General features: G+C 32.1%; 1 protein-coding gene across 2 annotated transcripts in view; it reads left to right on the top strand.

The window, feature by feature from the left end:
* Nucleotides 1-6,708: 6,708 nt before the first annotated feature.
* LOC139502062 (transmembrane protein 26-like) overlaps nucleotides 6,709-22,764 on the top strand; it is a 63,922-nt gene continuing 47,866 nt past the window's right edge. For both annotated transcript variants that reach the window (XM_071291388.1, XM_071291385.1), the window contains exon 1: nucleotides 6,709-6,896. The gene's annotated coding sequence lies outside the window, so the exon portion shown is untranslated. The remainder of the gene's footprint in view (nucleotides 6,897-22,764) is intronic.

The raw sequence follows: 22,764 nt of genomic DNA, 5'->3' as shown, positions 1-22,764 counted from the left end.
TTGTAACATATAAGTATGACTGCTTTAAATGAGAGAAGACAAATACCAAAGGGATATTCAAACTCGTTCGTCGAACAAAACGGACAATGCACATGGCACAAAAATTAAAACGACAGTATATAAATCAGGAGTCCTTTCAGCGGTGGAATTCTTTATGTTTTTTCTTATTCGATTCTTTTGGTTTTGTTAATTTAAAGAAGGAATTGATGTTGATTTGTTCGATTGCGGTCTTCTCAGTGCATATCACACCCCGTTACAAAGTATTTCTGTTAAGTTCACTATTATAAATGATAAGAGGTACACGATGAGAAGCTGGATACAATAATTTAACAAATATACAGAACCTTTTCATTCACAAAAAAAAAAACATCAAACGAATGACAAACAAAGTCATATTTTTGACTTGATACAGGCCTTTTCTTATGTTAAAAATGTGTGGAGTAAACCTAGTTTTTATTGATAGCTAAATCTATAACTTGTAAGACAGTCATACAAAATTCCATTATATTGACAACAATGTGTGAGCAAACCAAACTGGCATACTAGGTAAAAATGTTAAAAAAAAATAGAGGAAGAACAGTTAACATTTTGTTATAATCTCAAACACCATAAAAACAAACAAATATGTCAATGAAGAAAAAAAAAGAAGAGCCTCAACTGAAAAAAAAAACATTGCTGAAATTACAAAATATCAAATCTGCGTATTATATCATACCCATTTGCAAATAGCGATATTCTCAAAATTGTTTTTATACTATTAATAGTATAAATGTTATATTGCAACAGATACGCAATTCGGCCATTACTATCTCGTCAGTGATGCAAAAAAATAGCAATTATGCGACAGCTTCATTTTTTTTGTAAGCAAACCACGAAAAAGAGAAAAAAAATAATGCAAGATAGAAAAACTTTTCCAAAATTAAAGTATTTAAAAAAAATTAGCAACATACTACAATAAAAAAAAAACGTCTGTTCATCGACAGAGAATTCGAAAAGAATCTTTGCCAAAACATAACAGAACTTAATGTAAATAAACTCATCATAGATACCAGGACTAAATTTTGTATATACGCCAGACGCGCGTTTCGTCTACAAAAGACTGATCAGTGACGCTCGAATCCAAAAAAGTTAAAAAGGCCAAATGAAGTACGAAGTTGAATATGTAATAATGCATTATTTTTTAATGTCAGTCTCTATCATCTTACCAAAAGCAACGGAGAAAGGGATTACTACAACTTTACTTAAAAAGGAAAACATGTTGTTTTATGTCACTGTTGGTCATATAGATGCTTACATTGCTGTATATGTATGATTATACTGTTTCCACAACTGATGTTTACAAGGCGTTATACCGATCGCAACTGATAGAACAGTACTTACTCTTTTGTACATGATAAAGTGTCATTTTTCCCTGGATGGTTGAATTTGGTTTGGTTATAAAAAAGTAAACTATTGATTCATGAGTGATACTATCTTGGAAATTGCAAAAGAATATTTGAAAGTCATTCAATTTGATATTAGAAAGACACGATCAGTTCACAAAACATTAAACAAACATATATAATATACATGGATTGAGACACACAGTCACACCAAAGTTCGGTTGTGAACTCAAGTTATCCGAAAATGTTACTTAAAGATCTTTGGCAAATAAAAAACCAAAAAATTAAAGAAAAATGGTATACCTCTTGAAGGTAAAAATCAAAGAAGAGTAGACCTTTAGCAGTTTAATATCCGAGAAATCAAGGAAAAGACTATACACTTTTTAGCAAGAACAAAAAAGTATAAATGAAAAAAAAGCCGAAATCTCGAAGAAGAGAGTAGACTTTGAGCAGGCAGTAAACAGAAAACTCAAAGAAAAGAGTAGACTATTAGCAGGTAGTGAACCGAAAAATCAAAGAAAAAAGTAGACGTTTTGCAGGTATAAAGCCTAAAATTCAGGAAACGAGTAGACGTTTAGCAAGTAACAAGAAGACAAATCAAATAAAGGATGGTACAAGTATTTAGCATAATAACAGACCAAAGAAAACAAGTGACAAAACACAAAGGAGAGGTGAGCTCCCATATATCAATTTCATCATTTTTAAATGAAAAAAGTATCTATACTATTCAACGAGAAGACCTCATTTTGTGTGTCGTTCTCTTCCTTCCACGATAAATTAATCATCATGCCTCTGTGTTCAAAGGTAACATGCATAGTCGCATTTGTCATCCATTCTTATGATTATTCAGATTGGGTTATTTTTGGAGAAAAACGACAAAAAAGGAGTCCGGATATTGATTCCGTAATCAGACTGACTCTAAGTCATAGATAAGACTTCTGGTTTGAAACATGCACCAGGTACAACCATTCGTATGATAGATAACAAAAAAATAAATAAATAAGCCAATCAGAGCGTTCTCTATATCATGGTGTTTAGATCACAAGAACTATTATACCTCCTTAGAGAGGACAATTATTTTTCGCGTTTATCTACAATTAAACTACGATTATACTACTTTAATATATAGTGACTCTCTTTATTCTGTCTACTGTTTTCTTTAAAATGTTTACTATTTAAGGGGTCATGCCAGTTGCATACAAATTAAAATAAGTAAAACATGTGGAAACAAGAATGTGTCCATAGCACACGGATGTTTCGAGTTGATTGGACTTCAACTTCATCAAAAACTACCTCGACCAAAAACTTTAACCTGAAGCGGGACAGACGGACGATCGAACGAACGAACGCACGGATGCACAGAATGGAAAACATAATGCCCATAAATGGGGCATACAAATTTATTGTTGAAAGTGAAAGTAGCGATTTGGCAAAAATGAAAGTAGGGTAGAGATTAAAGGGAGGCATGACCTTTTTCGGGACGTCGGGATCGGGTGTTTTTAAGCTCGGGATTTAGGGATTGATCTTTACGGGATCCGGGAATATATTTTTCGATTTCGGGATATGAATTTCTTTAAATTCTCTAAAAAGCCCGGGATTTTGGGGTCAGGACCCCTCCGACCAACCCTCAAATTAGCCTTAGTCGGTCTTAGTCTTTTATACAAGATTCATATCCTACCATTTGCATGTTAATAAGGCTCTCAAAAGAAAAGGCACTGATGGATTGTCCTAGAAGCATATTTTGATTAGACTTATAATGGTATATATATAAGCAGTTACATTTATTTCATGTTTGAAGTGGTGCAAATTTTTATTTAAATTTGACTTTTATCAAAAGATGCATTGTAGCAAAGGAGAAGAATAATTGTGGTCTGAGGCCAGAAACACGAAAGTGATTGAATTTAACAGATAGGAAACAAATATCGGACTTTGGAAAAAGGGAGAAGGCTTTTGATACCTTTTATGAAATTCTCCATGCATAATATCTTTTACAAAAAAATCATCCTACAACAGTTCACAAGCTGTATATGCCCGCGATTTCGCGGGTGTGTTCTAGTCAAATGACGCATAAACATGTAAAAAGTGATTTTTTGGGGTCAAAATCATCGTTAAAAGAGTTGACATATATTTCTAATTGTTGGCCAATGAAGATACCTAGTGGTTTTCTACCACATTTAGGCTAAGGACACTTTTAGTGAACGGAATATTTTTAAGTAAGATCGAATATTTATTACAAAAATTATGTCACAATATCCCATTCGCCACCGATGCGCTTTATAATTCCTATCATTAAAGCCAATGGAATGTGACCGTTCTTGGCGTACATACTTTGAAGCCTGATTTACTTGATGAGTTTATTGTCATTCCTGTTTAGAATATTATCTTTAATAAATTCAGGACACCATCATTGGGAACTTAAATAACCAAATTCTTTATTTGTTGAATTTTTGGCAAATTTAGGTTTACTTTATTTTTCATATTCATAACATCACAGTATACTTCGGCTTCCCGTAACTTCATAAAATTACAGTATGTTCCCCCTAACATAATGTACTTTTCAAGAATTGAAATGAAAAATGTTCTTTTACTATGTTAAAGTACACAGATTGAAAACAACATTGTAATCAAAGAATCTCCTTTCATGTAAATTATTACGTTTATGTATTCCGTTATGATGTAAAATTAGGAAATTATACTTCCGCAAACAGAAACACTTTTAAGAGCTCTGACCTTTAAAAATGCTTTATTTTTCCAAATGTTTCATGGCCTCAAATTATAGTGTCATACGTACAAAGATGCATAAAACATATTGAATTGTAAATAATTATGTTTGACATGAGTTGAAGCATATATGTTTCAGCATGATTTGATTTTGGTACACTTTCCCCGAGGGTATCACCAGCCCAAGAGTCAGCACTTTTTGTGCTGACATGAATTATCATTGATATGGTTAAATTTATTAATTAACTGTTTACAAAATTTAGAATTTTTGAAATACTAAGGCTTTTCCACCTCATGTATAGATTACCTTAGCTAGATTTGGCAAAACTTTTAGGAATTTTGGTCCTCAATGCTCTTCAACTTCGTACTTTATTTGGCCTTTTTAACTTTTTTTGGATTCGAGCGTCACTAATGAGTCTTTTGTAGACGAAACGCGCGTCTGGCGTATACACAAAATTTAGTCCAGGTATCTATGATGAGTTTATTTACTAAGCCTTTTCTACCACAGGAACAGATCACCTTAGCTTTATTTGGCAAAACTTTAGGAATTTTTAGTCCTCAATGCACTCTAACATCGTACCTTATTTGGTCTTTTTAAAAAAAATTATTCGAGCATCAGTGATGAGTCTTTTGTAGACAATACAAAATTTCATTCCTGGTATCTATGATGAGTTTGTTAACATAATTTTGTCGATCATCTTTTTCGAACACTATTGTGAATCTCTCGTGCTAGAGGGCGACAGCAACTCTAATTTGTTAGTTTCATTCAAAGTAAACTAAGTAACTACTTGAATTGATTTTTGTGATAGTCTTGTTGTAGAATTTTCGGATTGATAGTACAATATCCTTATCTATAAAACGAAAGCCTAATACGTTAAACATTTGCGTTTATCTATATTCATAAACATATTTCTAAAAAGCCAGAGTCTGACAAACCAAATTCCAGTTTTATTTGCTACAGATGTAAATTTTAAAAATTCTTTCAAAGGATCATTCCTTAAAAAAGCCTCTTACTTGACGGAATAATGTTATGACGTAATGAAATGTGATATGTTGAAATCAGTCCGATGGTGAACGAATTCGGCTGATTATAGATTAAACTGTCAATAAAAAGTAATGAACGTATCAAGTAAACAGTTTAATTAACAAAATAAACGAATTAGAAATATGCTTATTTAATAACTGTACGAGAAACAAATTTATATTACGTGCACATTGTTTTATATTTAATGTCGGTCAAAGCATGTACCGGTGGTGGGCGTGGCTTAATTTGATAAACAGTCGGTGACTATATATCATTACACAGTAAAGTAAACTCATTTTGACTGTTCAAGTATAACAATGGCAGTATAAATAACTGCACTGCGAGTCCTTTGTACCCGGTTAAATAAGCCGCCGTCTTAATTTATATAAGTTATTATCTATTTCTCTGGACTCAATGTAATAATGAGCTATAGGGGTTAATTCAGTGAAAAATCTCCCATTGACTTTAATGCTAATCTATGTATGGAAATAAATTTATACCTGATTTACCTTTAGAAATTAGAAACTTTCAGATATCATTCATGAAAGTACAAATATAGCCCTATCTTTTGCAACAATAAAAAACATAGGGTCATGCGGCATTTTTGGGCATTCATATGACCTTGTTTACAAACAATGTAGATTCGCACTGAATTCCTATACTGACCCCCATTACTTTTCAACCCTGTAGGAAAAGAAATTAGTACATTCAGCATTTTTTTTATTTATTTTTTTTCAACTTTAGTTTTGATCCATCTACCAAAAAATATTTATTACAAACATTATCTACCAATCAGAAGAGCACATGACTTCAGTTTTGTACAGAAAGCTCTCCCCTAAATGGGCGGTCCCTGATGACGTATATTTATTTACTGAATTTTCCTTTATATATATGATATTATCTCTTGATCTCGATCTCGGCTTCATGCAATTCCATTTGGTATCTGCCGAATTATCACAAGTGATATAAATTCAACAGTCAATTCAAAATAATAAAAGAAGCGTTGAAAGGAATAAAGACGATATGGAGTATTGCCTATTAGACAGCAACCCGAGAACAGAAATATATTGATGTTAACAATAAATCTCCGCTAGTCCGGAGAAGTTGTACATTATCCAACGAACTCTCTTATCATTCAGTCGTTCACCTCAAATGCCCTAAGAAACAGCAACATAAAGAAAATAGAACCAAATGCAAACAACGACAGTGTTCATTTCTATTCAAGGCATGCGATCACATCCCAATGGGCATTGGCTGGCTCAAAACTCAAAGATGAATTATACTTGCTAACATCCATGTCCTGTGGTCAGTGGTGGACATTTTTCTCATTAATAATCATACCACATCTCCTTTTTTATGTTAGTGTCTTTCACAAAAACAGATTAAAGTTACATTAACTGTCAGCTATACCATTAATAGGTATTTAATTTTTTAAATTGCTTTTATTTTATATAATATTCAGATTTATATTACCATAAACAACATCACAAAGATTTTTCTGCAACCTGATTGGTTAATTAATTCAAATGGTATTGCAAAACAATAATATTACCAATATTTACCAGATAATAATTTGCCAATAGTTTCGTCCAACTGTGCTCCAATCAGTTCGATTTGAATCAATGTGAATTTGATTTAGTAAGCAGTGTAGGGATTTGACTCTACTTTCAACATCTGTTTATTATAATTCTACAACTTGAAAGTAAATAATGTGAAACCGCAACATATATCAAATATGGAATGACATAACTTTGCAAATTACCTTTAAGGTAAGTCTATTGATTAGTTCCCTTATATATATTTTGAAATATAATATACATACTTTTGTGATATTCATTCTTTTCAGCGTTAAGTCAAGAATATGACAGTTATTATGCATTCGTTTGGTGTGTTTGAGCTTTTGTTTTGCCATTTGGTTAGAGACTTTCCTTTTTTGTTTTCTCCTCAGAGTTAAGTAACTTTGTGGACCGTTTTACTTTTTTCTATATTGCGATAGCAAATTTTGTTGTTTAAGGACAGTTTATATATATTTGTTTTTTTAATTAGTATAACCTATTATGATCAGAATATTAATGATAACATTTTTACAATGTAAAATGTTATACATTATAAAAAGTTGTGTTTATAAAAACCTCATAACTATTTCTAATATGTGTATTCTTGAAATATGAAACCTTTTCAATATCAAATTTCCAATGTATAGGAAATAAAATTTGTTCATTGCGATGCTAACAATTATGTCCAGATAAAAAAAAATATTTACATTTTTTTAATTATTCGCATGTATAAAAATATTATAATTCAACAGTCGTGACTCTATGAAATTATACATTTATAAACATTTCCGTTTTTTGTGACTCTTATAATTGAAGTGAAAGTTAATATTTATCAAAGCAATAAGGACACAATCATAATCAACTTAGCTATGAATTTCCTTTTTTCTTATGTGCTTTGTCTATATGCCTTGTTCGTTTGTGTTCATAATGATTAAGGTTATAAAACAATGTTGACCTCTGTACCAATATTTTTGACATTTCTTCCTATCATGTCTGTTTGTTTTGTTCACACATTGTTGTCAATATAATGGAAAAAATGCCACTGTTATACAAGGGAGAGGTTTTTTCAGCTACAAATCCAGTTTTAACCTACCATTTTCTACAATAGAAATGCTGCTTATCAATATATTTTAGTCACCTTATACATTATCAAATATCTCCATAAGCTTCTAAAGTGGCTTCGTTCAGTAACAACACAGTCAGGTATGGTTCAAAGACTTCCGTATTGACATGAATATCAATTATATTGTCATTTTTATAAATTTCCTGTTACAAAATTTGAATTTTTCGGAAAACTAAGGATTTTCGTATCCCAGGATTACCTTAGACGTATTTAGTACAACTTTTTGGAATTTTGGGTCCTCAGTGCTCTTCAACTTAAAAGTTTGTACTTTGTTTGGATTTATAAATATTTTGATCTGAGCGTCACTGGTGAGTCTTATGTAGACAGAAACGCGCGTTTGGCGTATCTAATTATAATCCTGGTACCTTGGATAACTATCAAGACATGGAATTATAAACATCGCACACATATTCGTTATTTTATAACTGCACTAGACCAGTCAAGAGTCAGAGATAATCTTACTTAGGGTTTCGAGACACTTTTTTTTAAATTATTTGTACTTAAAAAAAAAATATTGTGTTTTTCATTACATTTATTATAACTAACTTGTTATATTCGTAGTCGCGTAAAGTTATTTATAGAAAGACTATACTAACTACGGAATACAAATAAATGTTTGTATTCGATAACACGCTTTGGTCATTTTGTTAAATGCTGTTTTTATAAACAATATCTTATCTTAATGAAACAAGCGATATCACCTATACAATGTTTTGGAATCTGATCGTTTAGATTGTTAACCTTGTTGAAAGATTTTGTTTGCATAAACACATTTTATGCAAAACTGCAAATCATTGGTACTTCAGACTATTTAGCAGTCGTAAGTTTACCCAAGAAAATCTGGAAAAATATTTAAAGAATATACTAATCGAACTGGAACTACTCTAATTGAAAATTGATACATGGTTTGTGTATCTTCAAAGGAAATCTAGCTATAATTATTATCTTTATGTATCTTATATGTTTATTAATTTGAAAAATACGACCGTCAATCAAGCATGTTTTGTTTTATTGGGCATGTCTATTTTGAAGATGTTTTTACAATACAGGTTTCAAATTAACTTTATGAAAACAAAATAAACCATCAAGTTTATAAAACTATTAATAAAATATCAGAAACACGCCACAGATGCATGTAGACTTTTAAAAAGGAATTCGTCTCGTCTCTGCTACTATGAAACCATTGCAAAATATATCAATTTATTGTTGACAGTCGTGTTTTTTTTTCTACACGTGGATATGGTGAAATATCAGCCGCGAGTGACAATGTGAACCTTTTTGACGAGTCAGCTCAGCCAACATGACTAACAAATTAACTTGCTGTCGGACGGCAGACATTTAACAGTTTATTATTGTACTAATAATAATTCTTTGCCTCCTTAATGATGTGTCAGCAAATGTTTGCGAGATAAGTTCACACACACATTGTGATGTCGCTAATATGATGTTCTCTAACGTCACAAGCCTTGGGCAACTGGTCTGTGATAAAGGCGAAGGAATTACGAAAATATGAAAATACAATTCATAGGAAGTTAATGTTTTCATTTAAAGAATAAAAGAAAACCCGACGGTTATTAACAACGTGAATGAAATCAAAGTTCAATCAAAAACAAATACTTTTAGGAAAGATTGTAGAAGACCGATATGAAACAAATGAAAGTGGTAAAAATCATCTAATCATAATTAAGACTATTTTTGACGTGACTTGGTACTTGTACATCCTGTCAATGTGGTATTGTTCTATGGTAAACATAAATTATTTGGTCCTTCGTTTTTGCCAATGTCCTCTGTCTATATATGCCTTTTTATTTATCTTCTTTGACATATTGGCTTGTTTTGAAGGTGATCAGGATTATGACACAATGTTGACTGATGTTCGCCCGTTTCAGACATTATTACCTGGTCTGTTAGTTTTGTGCACACATCGTTGTCAAGTAATGGATTTTTTTGCGACTGTCATACAAGTGAGAGTTATGAAACCAGGTTTAATCTATACTATTTGCTACATAAGAAAATGTCTGTACCAAGTCAGGAATATGACAGTTGTTAACCATTCGTTTGATGTGTTTGAGCTTTTGATTTCGCCATTTGCTTATGGACTTTCCGTTGCCAATTTTCCTCTGATTATTTTTTTTACGGAATTGGACTCCTCCGCAAGATTGTTAGAAATACACAGTGTATTTAAAATTATTTCTTTAATGAAAGATAATAATATGAAAAACAAGAATGTGTCCAAAGTACACGGATGCCCCACTCGCACTATCATTTTCCATGTTCAATGGACCGTGAAATTGGATAAAAAATATAATTAGGCATTAAAATTAGGCATTAAAATTAGAAAGATACTATCATAGGGAACATGTGTACTAAGTTTCAAGTTGATTGGACTTAAACTTCATCAAAAACTACCTTGACCAACGGACGAACGGACGCACAGACCAGAAAACATAATGTCCCTCTACTATCGTAGGTTGGGGGGGGGGGGGGCATAAAAACCAAGAAAACAACACTTTTAAGTCCAACATATGACGACTCTTGTACAGACATGGTGAAAACAACTGTTAATTTACTTATTCGACATTGTTATTTTCATTTTTGAAGTCTAAAATTTTGCTATGAACGTTTCAGTGATAGTGAGGAAGCGATTTGTATTTTTTTTTTCTTCTCATAATAAGCCTTGTTAGCTCACCTGGCCTAAGAGGCCAAGTGAGCTTTTCTCATCACTTGGCGTCCGGCGTCCGGCGTCCGTCGTCGTCCGTCGTCCGTCGTCCGTCGTCGTCCGTCGTCCGTCGTCGTCCGTCGTCCGTCGTCGTCCGTCGTCCGTCGTCGTCCGTCGTCGTCGTTAACTTTTACAAAAATCTTCTCCTCTGAAACTACTGGGCCAAATAAAACTAAACTTGACCACAATCATCATTGGGGTATCTAGTTAAAAAAATGTGTCCGGTGACCCGGCCAACCATCCAAGATGGCCGCCATGGCTAAAAATAAAACATAGGGGTAAAATGCAGTTTTTGGCTTATAACTCAAAAACCAAAGCATTTAGAGCAAATCTGACATGAGTAGAATTGTTAAACAGGTGAAGATCTATCTGCCCTGAAATTTTCAGATGAATCGGATAACTTGTTGTTGGGTTGCTGCCCCTGAATTAGTAATTTTAAGGAAATTTTGCTGTTTTTGGTTATTATCTTGAATATTATTATAGATAGAGATAAACAGTAAACAGCAATAATGTTCAGCAAAGTAAGATTTACAAATAAGGCAACATGACTCAAATGGTCAGTTGACCACTTTAGGAGTTATTGCCCTTTATAGTCAATTTTTAACCATTTTTCGTAAATTTTATTAATATTTTACAAAAATCTTCTCCTCTGAAACTACTAGGCCAAATTTATCCGAACTTGGCCACAATCATTTTTTGGGTTAGTAGTTTGAAAAATGTGTCCGGTGACCCGGCCATCAAACCAAGATGGCCGCCATGGCTAAAAATAGAACATGGGGTAAAATGCAGTTTTTGGCTTATAACTCAAAACTCAAAGCATTTAGAGCAAATCTGACATGGGGAAAAATTGTTTATCACGTCAACATTTATCTGCTCTGAATATTTTAGATGAATCGGACAACCCGTTGTTGGGTTGCTGACCCTGAATTGTTAGTTTTAAGGAAATTTTGCTGTTTTTGGTCATTATCTTGAATATTATTATTGATAGAGATAAACTGTAAACAACAATAATGTTCAGCAAAGTAAGATTTACAAATAAGTCAACATGACCGAAATGGTCAATTGACCCCCTTAGGAGTTATTGTTCTTTATAGTCAATTTTTAACAATTTTCATAAAATTTGTAAATTTTTACTAACATTTTCCACTGAAACTAATGGGCCAAGTTCATTATAGATAGAGATTATTTTAAGCAGCAAGAATGTTCAGTAAAGTAAGATGTACAAACACATCACCATCACCAAAACACAATTTTGTCATGAATCCATCTGCTTCCTTTAATATTCACATAGACCAAGGTGAGCGACACAGGCTCTTTAGAGCCTCTAGTTAAGAAATATCTACAATACTTTGGATATATTTAGAATGAACGCATTTAAAAAAAATAATGACTCTAACAGACAATCTAAAATATAATTTTTATCACAAACAGAGTTCCAAATAAACATATAATTATGAATAACGATGATAAATAATTATATAATTATTCTGATAATGGTAAAGTATCGATTATATGTCTTATCGGCGATATAACTGGAATTATAAGCGTGGACGGGTGTGATAAGAATTTTTACAATCGATAATAATTGTCATTTATTTTCATAATAATCACAAAATCGCCTTCGGCTGTGTCCTACTCTTTGGTCGGGTTGTTGTCCCTTTGACACTTTCCCCATTTATGTTTTCCATTTTATTATGTTTCAAAAGATTCCTTAATTTTGATTGGCAGACAATATTCATGAGACATTTCAATATATTATGTTTAATTACCAAACGAACTGCAATATCTATAACAGCACGTTCTCTCCGTAAAAAAAAGTTACAGAACTGTATTGGAAAATGAAAGAACAGCTTGTTTTCACTCATAATTCATGGTTTAAGCATGAAATTTTATAAAAATAAGCTTTTCGTGGAATAGTTTTCTCTAGGGATCACATGTCTGTAATAGTATTATGTCATTCTTATTAAAATTTGATAGTCATATCTCTTTCTGATATGCGTCGTTTCAAAACAAATATTTCTCTTACTTTAAAAGTTATGCCAATATTTCGGTCAACAAGTGTATTTTCTGTTAGTACATTTTTTGCAAGGATTCAAAGCTTAAACTGTTTAAAGATGGGCGTTATAGTGCTACTATCAGCTGTCTTTTTACTTTTAATATAGAATTTCAAAGGAAACGTTGAATGTGTACTGAAACTCTGCATATCTATCTAATTGGCAAATATAATTATTGTTTAAGATGGTAGATATTGGATATTTTACAACCAAGATATTCAAAGAAACAATTTATCAATAAACTATCAGTACTGATGCACGCACATGTCCGCTGACAGTCAATGCAGTTTCGGATGATGGTTCGATAGATAAAAAGTAAAATCACAGAAATTCTGAACTCTGTGGACAATTCAAAACGGAAAGTCCCTAATCAAATGGTGAAATCAAAAGCTCAAATAACTCAAACGAATAGAGATCATTTTACAATCACACATTTGTCAAGATTCTTTATTTCTCAAACACCATTACGTTAAAATGTTACAAAGAAGTTCATCAAAAGTTATATAACATAACATAAACACACATGACAAGATGAGATTTGTCCAGACATAGGTATGTTGATATCGTAACCAAAGAAACATTACAAAAAGACGTCAAATTTCAAACCATAAGGCGGTCTCAGTAACAAATAAGCCTTGAATAGCTGACGATTTACTCATTGTTGAAGGCCTTACGATGATTTATATTATAAACATCCATATCAGTTGGCTTTGGGGGGATATCTATCTCATTGGCAAACATAAGTCGTCCTAATTTAATACCATGAAAACAAAGGTTTTCATTGTTATATAGAAAGTAATGAAATACCAATAAAAAAAAATAACAGGATTTAGATTTTTTTACACCGTGAATTATCTTTGTTGGGTCAATTAAACAGATATACATTTTATGTTACATTTCATAGTTTAGAAATAGATTTTTTTTATCTTCTTTCTCGTATTTTTAAAAGCACACTGTTGCTGTTATAATCAACCATAGACAAACATGAAATCATCGCAAAATTCAAGTCGACAAAAGAAGAAAAAATTCGATGCAAATGTATAAATTGATAAATAAAAGGAGCTTGGGGTACACATGCATAAGCCAATGACAAAAATTGAAAATAGATGTCAAAATACTGATTTCAATATCAAACACATTTCTGGTGAATATGTCGAGCATTTAGTCTAGACTAATAGGAAAAAGTCTGTACCAAAATGGGTTCAAAGCTTATGATGAATTGAACTTTACCTGCCAAAGATGTGCAATTAACTATAAAGTCTTGATAAAATCATAAAACAACTGCAATCGTATTTTGAATTTTTGTCCCACAATATCATGAAAAATATGAAGATGTGGTATGTGGTTGCCAATAAGATAACTTTCCACCAGAGACCAAATGACGTAGGAGGTATATCAACTATGGGTTATTGACTTTGTTCAGCCTTCAACCATACTTAAATCCCATATCGCATAGTAAACCCATCATCAAAATGTCAGTTACGGTAATTTATTTCTTCAATAGAAAAAAATATTTCCTGCTTAAAAGAAACTAAATTTTGGAAAAACTGATAATAGCTTCTAGACGAAGTAACTACTCTCTGGCTAAACTCATTGTAAAATTGAGAATGGAACTGGGGAATGTGATTAATAGACAACTCTCCGACCAAAGAGCAGACACCAGCTGAAGGCCACCAATGGATCTTCAATGCAGCGAGAAACTCCCGTACCCGAATGCGTGCTTCAGATGACACTTAAACAAAACTGTAGAATGTATTGTTATTTTCACCATGTGTCCACTATCATTTGAACCAATATTATTGTCAACAAACATATAATTGACTATCCCTTAAAGGTCAATAAGCTAAAAAAAAAAAAAAAAAAAAAAAAAAACACCATTTGCATAGGACACGAAATGCAGTGGTATACGGTATATATTACTAATGGATCCATTCAGTATTAAAAAAATGGCGAAATGTTTGTTTGAGGATAAAGTCGTTAGCTTGCATTTAACATGCAATACTAGTATTTGACTTACAAGTTTCTTGTTCATTATTATACTTTTCCTTGTTTAATTCTTAATTGCCTTTCCAAAAATTAGTTTATCGTGTTGTTATTGTTTAAATCAAAGTATTTTCCTAATTTTCAAACAAAAATTTGAATTTTTTAAAGTAAAACCCTCAGTTTAAAATGCATTGAATTTAATATGTTTTTACATTTTGCATGTTTTATAACCCTCTCTCAGCATCAAGTCTGTTTTTCCTCAGTAGGCAAATACATTTGATAAAGAACCATGATATGGAACTTTTAATTTAATTTACAAAATAAAGAAATTTGAATAACAACTGTTAACGTAGTACATGTAATTTCAATTCCGAGGGTGACAAATAATTTAATAAGACATACTTTGATAACCAATAATTGCATAAAAACATGCAATAATTATGAACTGAAGGAATTGATATTCCCAATTTACTGATTTTGGCAGTTGAAATTAAATTAAAAGAACCGTAACGGTTGTTTGTTATAAATATTATGGGTATATCATATTTGCAAACACTCTGCACGAATATTTATGAATGACAAAGACGCAATATAAGGAACAACAACATTAATTGTGGTAAAGGATAGTCGCGTGCAAATAAAAAATATATACCGCGTATGAAAATACCATTAGCCATCGTAATTCAACATATAACTACAATGAAAGGAATAGAACGTAAATTCTGATTGGATAGAACATGTGTGACAGCTTTTAAATTTTGTCTCTGTGAGTGATACAAATGCCTACTTCAAAGATTTCGATATCTGGGTCCTTTCGTGTATATATGGTTTCACATGGGGAGTGCCTTTAATTTGATTTGAAATCAAACAGAAGACAGCATTGGCGATTTATCATGGTTTAAAACACAATATTGTAAATGTTTACGGGACATAAATAAAGGGAACCTTATTGTCATTTCGTCTTGTAAAAATTGTGAATCAAAACGATTTATAGTCGTCTTTTTGCTCACGTTGCAAACTTCAAACTCTGACATAATATATAAAAAATACCAAATGTTCATTTTTGTCGAGCCTGCGACAGACAGCAACGGATGGATGTACATTTTTTAAACGATATAAAGTCGACACTTAATTTTTGCTATTCATCGATTTTAGGTTTAAAATAATTATGGCAGATTCAAAAGGCGAAGTTGGGAACCTAAGTCCTCTAGGAGTTTTCGTGATGATAAGTTATCTACGTAACACATGTATACTATTTTTGCATTATTGCCTTTGCATAAGACATCAAAGTAATCCAGCTACTTGTAGTACTGTATGCCTTTACATTAGCTTTTATTACAGCCGATTTCGTTGAGTGTGTAGCCAAAGGTACATCTTTGGTAAACTTGCTTGTTAGCTGAATCGTGAAGTCATTGTTAGAATAGGTATTCTACCTTCCTTGCGAAGTAGCCTAGTCCAACATACATAGATTGGTTATCTGCTGGACTAGTCCACTCTTAAAGGAGGGTAGTTTACCTGACCTAACAATGACTTCACGGTTCAGCTATCAAGCAAGCTAACCAAATTTTTGGAAGATATAACCTTTGGATTCACACTCAATGAAATCGACTGTAAGGTTGAATGATCTGTATGAAATTCTAACACGATGTTGAATAAAACAATAAGCTAGAAACAAAAAAAAGTTCTCTTTGGATAGGCACAAAGTAAGTGTAGTGGAGTAAATATGTTTATTTATGTTCAACCTTTCCTTACCTTGGGCAATGGTATAACCAAAACAAACACAAGAAACACTGTTTATACTTTGTTTGTGCATCTTGCTTATATTTTTGGATTTAAACGTCGACATTAATTGAAACCGCGCTGAGTTCAAGTCTACAACAGAAAAATCAAATAGATTTAAATGTACAGATAAATAATTACATTAAATGTATGTTTCATTATAATATTTTATTCTGATTGGCTAACTGCACATCACGTGTTATTCCGTAAGCAGTTGCATTGCTCAATACAACTTTTCATTCATGATAACACGTGCTCCAACAATAAAGTGCACAGGTGAATTCAATAATAAAATATATAAAATTCGTGTTTTCATAATCATAGCTAAAAAATGTAATTATAAGTATTGAATGCTTCTTTTTGTAACTTTATAGGGTTGTAAAAGCGTTGACCGTGCGTACATCGGTCAACGCTTTTACACCCCAATAAATTTACAAAAAGAAGCATTCAATTCTTAAATGAATAAAAGTAGATCTGGATATACATATGCACAAACCAAATATTGTTGGGTTTTTGTATCATTGATGTGTACCACTTGTTTCTTTTTAATTAAATACAAACAATACAGCAGAACATATATAAAAGAATATCTAGTCCAAATAAAATGTAATTTCCATCATATTCAATTGCATTGTTAAACACTGTAAGAAACAAGGGTTAGTACGTCAGACCGTCGTTTCTTCTACATTAGACTCATCAGATACGCTCGAATCAAAACAGTTGGAAACCTAAACAATTACGAAGTTTGCAATAATCGTATAATCAACTCAAACTTGGTTTGAACATTTTCTAGGATATTCATTTACATTACAAAAAATGTTTGAAAAAAACAACACTATAATTTAGTACGCCAGACGGTCGTTTCGTCTACATTAGACTCATCAGATGCGCTCGAATCAAAACAGTTGGACAACCAAACAAATACCTAGTTTAAAAAATCGTACAATCAGCTCAGACTTTGTTTGAATATAAGGTATAATGACACACACTACTGCGTGATAATTAAATTATCTTCAATGCACAGAATTTCATTCCATTTGGATATGGATTTCACTTAAGCGTGCCCTACTGGGTTCGTAATTAAAATCTTCATCACCGTCTCTTTGTGTGATCTAAATTTAGACAAAAAATAAATTCGACCAAAATTTTCTGTTGTCTATATTGTTTTTCAAATATTTGTTTGATTAATGAAAGTGAGTCCCTGATGTAATTGTGAAGTCATTGTAGCATGGTTTGATTTACTTAAATGTATGATTGTTATCGAATCAGTATTGCGTAATATGCTTTTACATGTGATATGGTTGTAGATGAATACATGGATTCCATTTTATACATTAAAATGTATGACTTAATTTGACAGGATTTAAGGACAGTTAAATTTACTTTCTGTGTCAGTGCCGATGTCCCAAAAATGTTAAACAACATCAGCGTGGGGTACTCTTTTTCCCTGTTTTAGATTTTTTAATGTGTTAAAAAATAGTAAAATGACTAATTAAGTTTTTTTTAACTAGCAACCAATATAATAAAAGAAGATGTGGTATGATTGCCAATGAGACAACTGTCCACAAGAGACCAAAATGACACAGACATTAACAACTATAGGTCACCGTAAGGCCTTCAAGTCTTTTCAAATCACTATATTACTGATTATTAGCACTGAACTGTAACTGTTACAGGTAACAGAGTAAAATCTGCAATACACGATTGTAAAATCTATTGTATTTCATGGCAATCGGAACGGCAAACGACAATCTTCTGTACTCGACAGCAAATACAACTGTTTGGAATGGCAACCCGGTATACGCCACAATGATAGCTGGTAATATGTAATGCCAATCAACTTTAATTTGCATTTTATCGGCGCAATTATTTATTGATAGTTTTTATTGCATACGCTTTATTTTGTCTGATTTTTCTTCTTCTTCTATTTATATGAAAACAAGGAGATGTGGTATGATTGCCAAAAAACTATCCACGAAAGTTCCAATTAATAGGATGTAAGAAACTATAGGCAGCCATACGGCGTTTAACAATGAGAAAATCTAAAACCGTGTAGTCGGTTATAATTGTCACCGACATGCAAAATAAGAACCAATTCAATTGAGAAAAACAAATATGATAGACATAAACTAACAACTATTAACTACAGGCTCCTGATTTGGAACAGGGACATAAATAATGTAGCGTGGTTGTAGCTATCAACCTATCCCTAATCCTGAAAGCTCAACTTAAAAAAAATATAAATACAGAAATTATTTGAAAAGGACTTTCAAAGATTTAGTATAACGATCATTATCACTGAACTAGACGTATTCATTTTTGTTTAGGGGCCAGCTGAAACACGCCCCCGGATGTGGGAGTTTCTCGCTGCATTGAAGACCCATTGGTGGCCTTCGGCTGTTGTCTGCTCTTTGGTTGGATTGTTGTCTCTTTGACACATTCCACATTTCCATTCTCAATTTTAATAAATCATCAGATTGATACAAAGCAACAAAAAAAACATCTAACAAATAAATCCAACACAGACGGAGTTGACAACCCATTATAATACCTGGATGTGAATACTTGTTTCATATTTGTCTTTTAGACAAAATGATCAGTGCCTTTGTAACATTGATACCAATGCTAGGTATATCATTTTGAAATACTACAATTAACCAAAGTAATTTCAATCAATTGAACTATTACATAATCATGTAAAGCCAATTCTATTTCGGGAATGTTAAAACAATAATCTTTAAGTATTACATTTACGACAATTTCATTACCCTCATATCTAAATATTGCACTATCGGTAAAATTTTAACAATAATGTCAAAATAATTATATTAATTGGATGACAATGTTATTTCTATCATTTTCAAAGATTAAATTGGCGACAATTTTAACTTTGTTATATTATACTAGCATACTATTTAAATTGAGAATGGAAATGGGGAATGTGACAAAGAGACAACAACCCGACCATAGAGCAGACAACAGCCGAAGGCCACCAATGGGTCTTCAATGCAGCGAGAAACTCCCGCACCCGGAGGAGTCCTTAAGCTGGCCCCTAAACAAAAATATATTAGTTCAGTGATAATGGATCTCAACCCTCCTCATTATATTGAACCAATGTAGAAAAAACAAAAGCACAATATTACTATATTAGATTTACGATAATGTTCTTAACATCGTATATACATGTTACATTTTAGTACAGGTTTTTTTTCTCAAGCGAAATTGAAACATGCAGATAACCTAAAAAATGTCTATTATTTACAAGACTTCTCGATATACCTCTCTTTCCATTGAATTTTATTTTATAATTATATTTGACCAATGAATTTACATGTTCTCCTTTGATCAAATTTTAGTTTTTATTATTTATTTCGCAAGTTGTAATCTATGAAGGCATAACTTTGATGAAAACAAACACCTTTTGCATACATCTGGTTAATTGCACATTTGCTATATCAAAGTTGCAAAAACTTCAGATAGTTGAAGACAGATATATACAATAATGCTTCTTTCTTTTATGCTTGTTTTATAAAATGTCAGCACCTGCAATCCACCTTCAAAAACTGAAATATGATGGTGTTTGATAACACGATGTAGGTGTCATTATTCCATTATTGATTCTACAGATAGCCTTGAATATAATCACCTGAAATTATTTCGATTCTCAAAAGCTAGGTACTGGAATGTTTTGTTTGTTGATGGAATTCTATGATTTTACTCATGTTTTGAATAAATACGTGATTTACGTAACGACTTTAACTATCATGGAATTGTTTTATGTTCCAATTGTCATAACCACAATAACGTTCCACAATGCGGTGGTATTTCCCATTAATGTGATTTATCACTGGCTTTGTAAACAACGGGTGCCATATGTGGTTGAGCATCTTTTTATCTTTACGGAGCACATAAGATTACCCTAGTTTTTGTTGGTGTTGATGTTCCTCGGTCTCTTGTTTTATTATGTTGTGTTTTGTGGACTGCTGTTTGTATTTTGGTTGTGTTTCGGTTTTAGCCATGTCATTGTGAGTTCGTTTTCGACTTATTAGAAAATGTTAACTGTCCTGTTGGATCTGTTGCCTCTTATTTATCAAGTATATTTTTCTTCCAGGACCTTGCAGCATAAGGATTTCTATGAAAAATGTCCCCGCCACATTATTTATGTATGTGCCTGTCCCAAGTCAGGAGCCTGTATTTCAGTGGTTGTCGTTTGTTTATGTGTTACATTTTTGTTTTTCGTTCACTTTTTTACATAAATAAGGCCGTTAGTTTTCTCGTTTGAATTGTTTTACATTGTCTTATCGGGGTCTTTTATAGCTGACTATGCGGTATGGGCTTTGCTCATTGTTGAAGGCCGTATGGGGACTTATAGTTGTTAATTTTTGTGTCATTTTGATCTTTTGTGGATAGTTGTCTCATTGGCAATCATACCACATCTTCTTTTTTATACTATAAGTTATCAAATGAAACAAAGGTTTTTGGTTTTTTTTTAAACACAACATGTGTCCTCTTTAACGCACGTTGCAAAAAGGAGTGAGAAGCAAGGCAGAGAAATAACGATTTTAACAAATCTCGTTTTGACAAAAGATCCACCGTAAAAAACACGAACACAAGAGAAATGTTGAGTCACAAATATCGAGCTTCATGCATGTAATAGTCATCTTGGTTTCAGTGTTGACATACTGCATTAAAGTCGAACACTTTTGAGATTAAAACAAATATGCGTTAAAAAGATATCAACAACTTCGTATAAGTGGTCAACCGTATTCAACGACCACAATGCATTTTGTCGATGCTTATTGCAATTTAACTGTAATAAGCGAGAGAGAAAAAACGGTCCCTTATAAAAAAAAGCACCCACAGAAATACAAATCAACACACCAAAAACAACAAAAAGTTAACCATAACGAATGATTGAAAAACATCTTTATGGTTGGTAGTAACTTAAACTTTGTAGATGTTCTAAGACACATTATTAACACTGAGAATATTTTTCTTTTTCTTTAATGCATTCTACTGACTTCCGATTTTATTCACAAGTCGCATGTAAAAAGCTTTATTATAACCACTTTATTTGAATCCATATTTCCGTACAAGTTGACTCCAAAGACTTTGTTGAAATGTATTTTTCGGTGCATTTGTGGTCAATATTTCATTAAACAATTATTCATAGTTTATCAAAATGTCTGCATCACGGTTGACAATAATTCAATACATAATTAAATCGCAGGGTACAATAGCAGAAGGTGGCATTATGGGATAGCAGAAGGTGATGTTATGAGATTATATTTTAATCCAATAATCCTCTTTAGAACATAACTAAAATACATGTAAGGAAATGTCAAATTTGAAAGTAAATTGTAAGAATTCACTGCCATATATAGTAAGTTAGGTGCAACATAAAGTATTTTTAATTTCTTACATGCTTTACCAGGTGTATGTCAATATTTTGCAGATATTTGGTATTATTTCGTTCGTTGGTTATTGGTAATATCTTTACAATTAATATGGTTAAAGATTGTTCAAAAACGGATATGATGTCACATGATTTATTAATTAAGGAAATCTATGTTCACTGTTTCAAGAAACAAATAATTATATGTATCTGGTTTACTGTATGTCAAATTGACAAAGGTAAAATGAAACTGTACTGTGCAAGAACATATATAAAACCTGTAAGAAAGTATGGTGAGGTCCAAGAAGGGACTTCGTGAATAATACAAGGATCTACAAAGACAAAATAAGTATTCGGTAAAAATAATATGCTCCAACCGATGTTTATAACGAAAGCCACAGTCAGAATAAGTGGAATCGACAATCTGTTAAGAAGTCAGAGTAAATTGTAAACATAAAACGCGTTTAAAAGAAAATGCATTACTTCGCGGAAAGATGCCTTCGTCATAATGTTATTCAACCAGTAAGATGGCACATTAAATCCATATCGTTTAATGAAATCATTTTTCAGAAATTGGCTATTTGTTTTGTTAGTATCAGAAGCTTTAAACCAAATCAAATTTAACTACTTTTATTTATAACAAGAATTTAAATGCCTTGGTTCAGACTATCAAACACACTGATTCTAATAAGTTCTCTCTTAAACTTGGACGACATCAAATTTGTAATTAGTCCAACTTCGATGATTGGCCCCTTGCAGCCTTTTTATTTTTGAAATAACGTTTTTAAGCTTTCCTTTAGTTACATCTGAAAAAAGTATTTCGTATATTACAACACGAATCTTGGTTAATTTGCGTTCATTATTTCTGTACATTCAACTGAAGTATAGAAAAACAACATGTAGGTGTGTGTATTAAAGTTATTCCGCATGCCTTCATAAAGGACAACCAACGCACTTTAAACGTTTTTATGTTGATTCATAGAAACAAGTTTCTTGTGAAGTTGTAAAATAAATATCGACATAAAAAA

Source organism: Mytilus edulis, chromosome 13 (assembly GCF_963676685.1).
Source record: "Mytilus edulis chromosome 13, xbMytEdul2.2, whole genome shotgun sequence".
NCBI lineage: Eukaryota > Metazoa > Mollusca > Bivalvia > Mytilida > Mytilidae > Mytilus > Mytilus edulis.
Note: the sequence above shows the minus strand (reverse complement) of the source record. Positions and strands in the feature narration are given on the sequence as shown.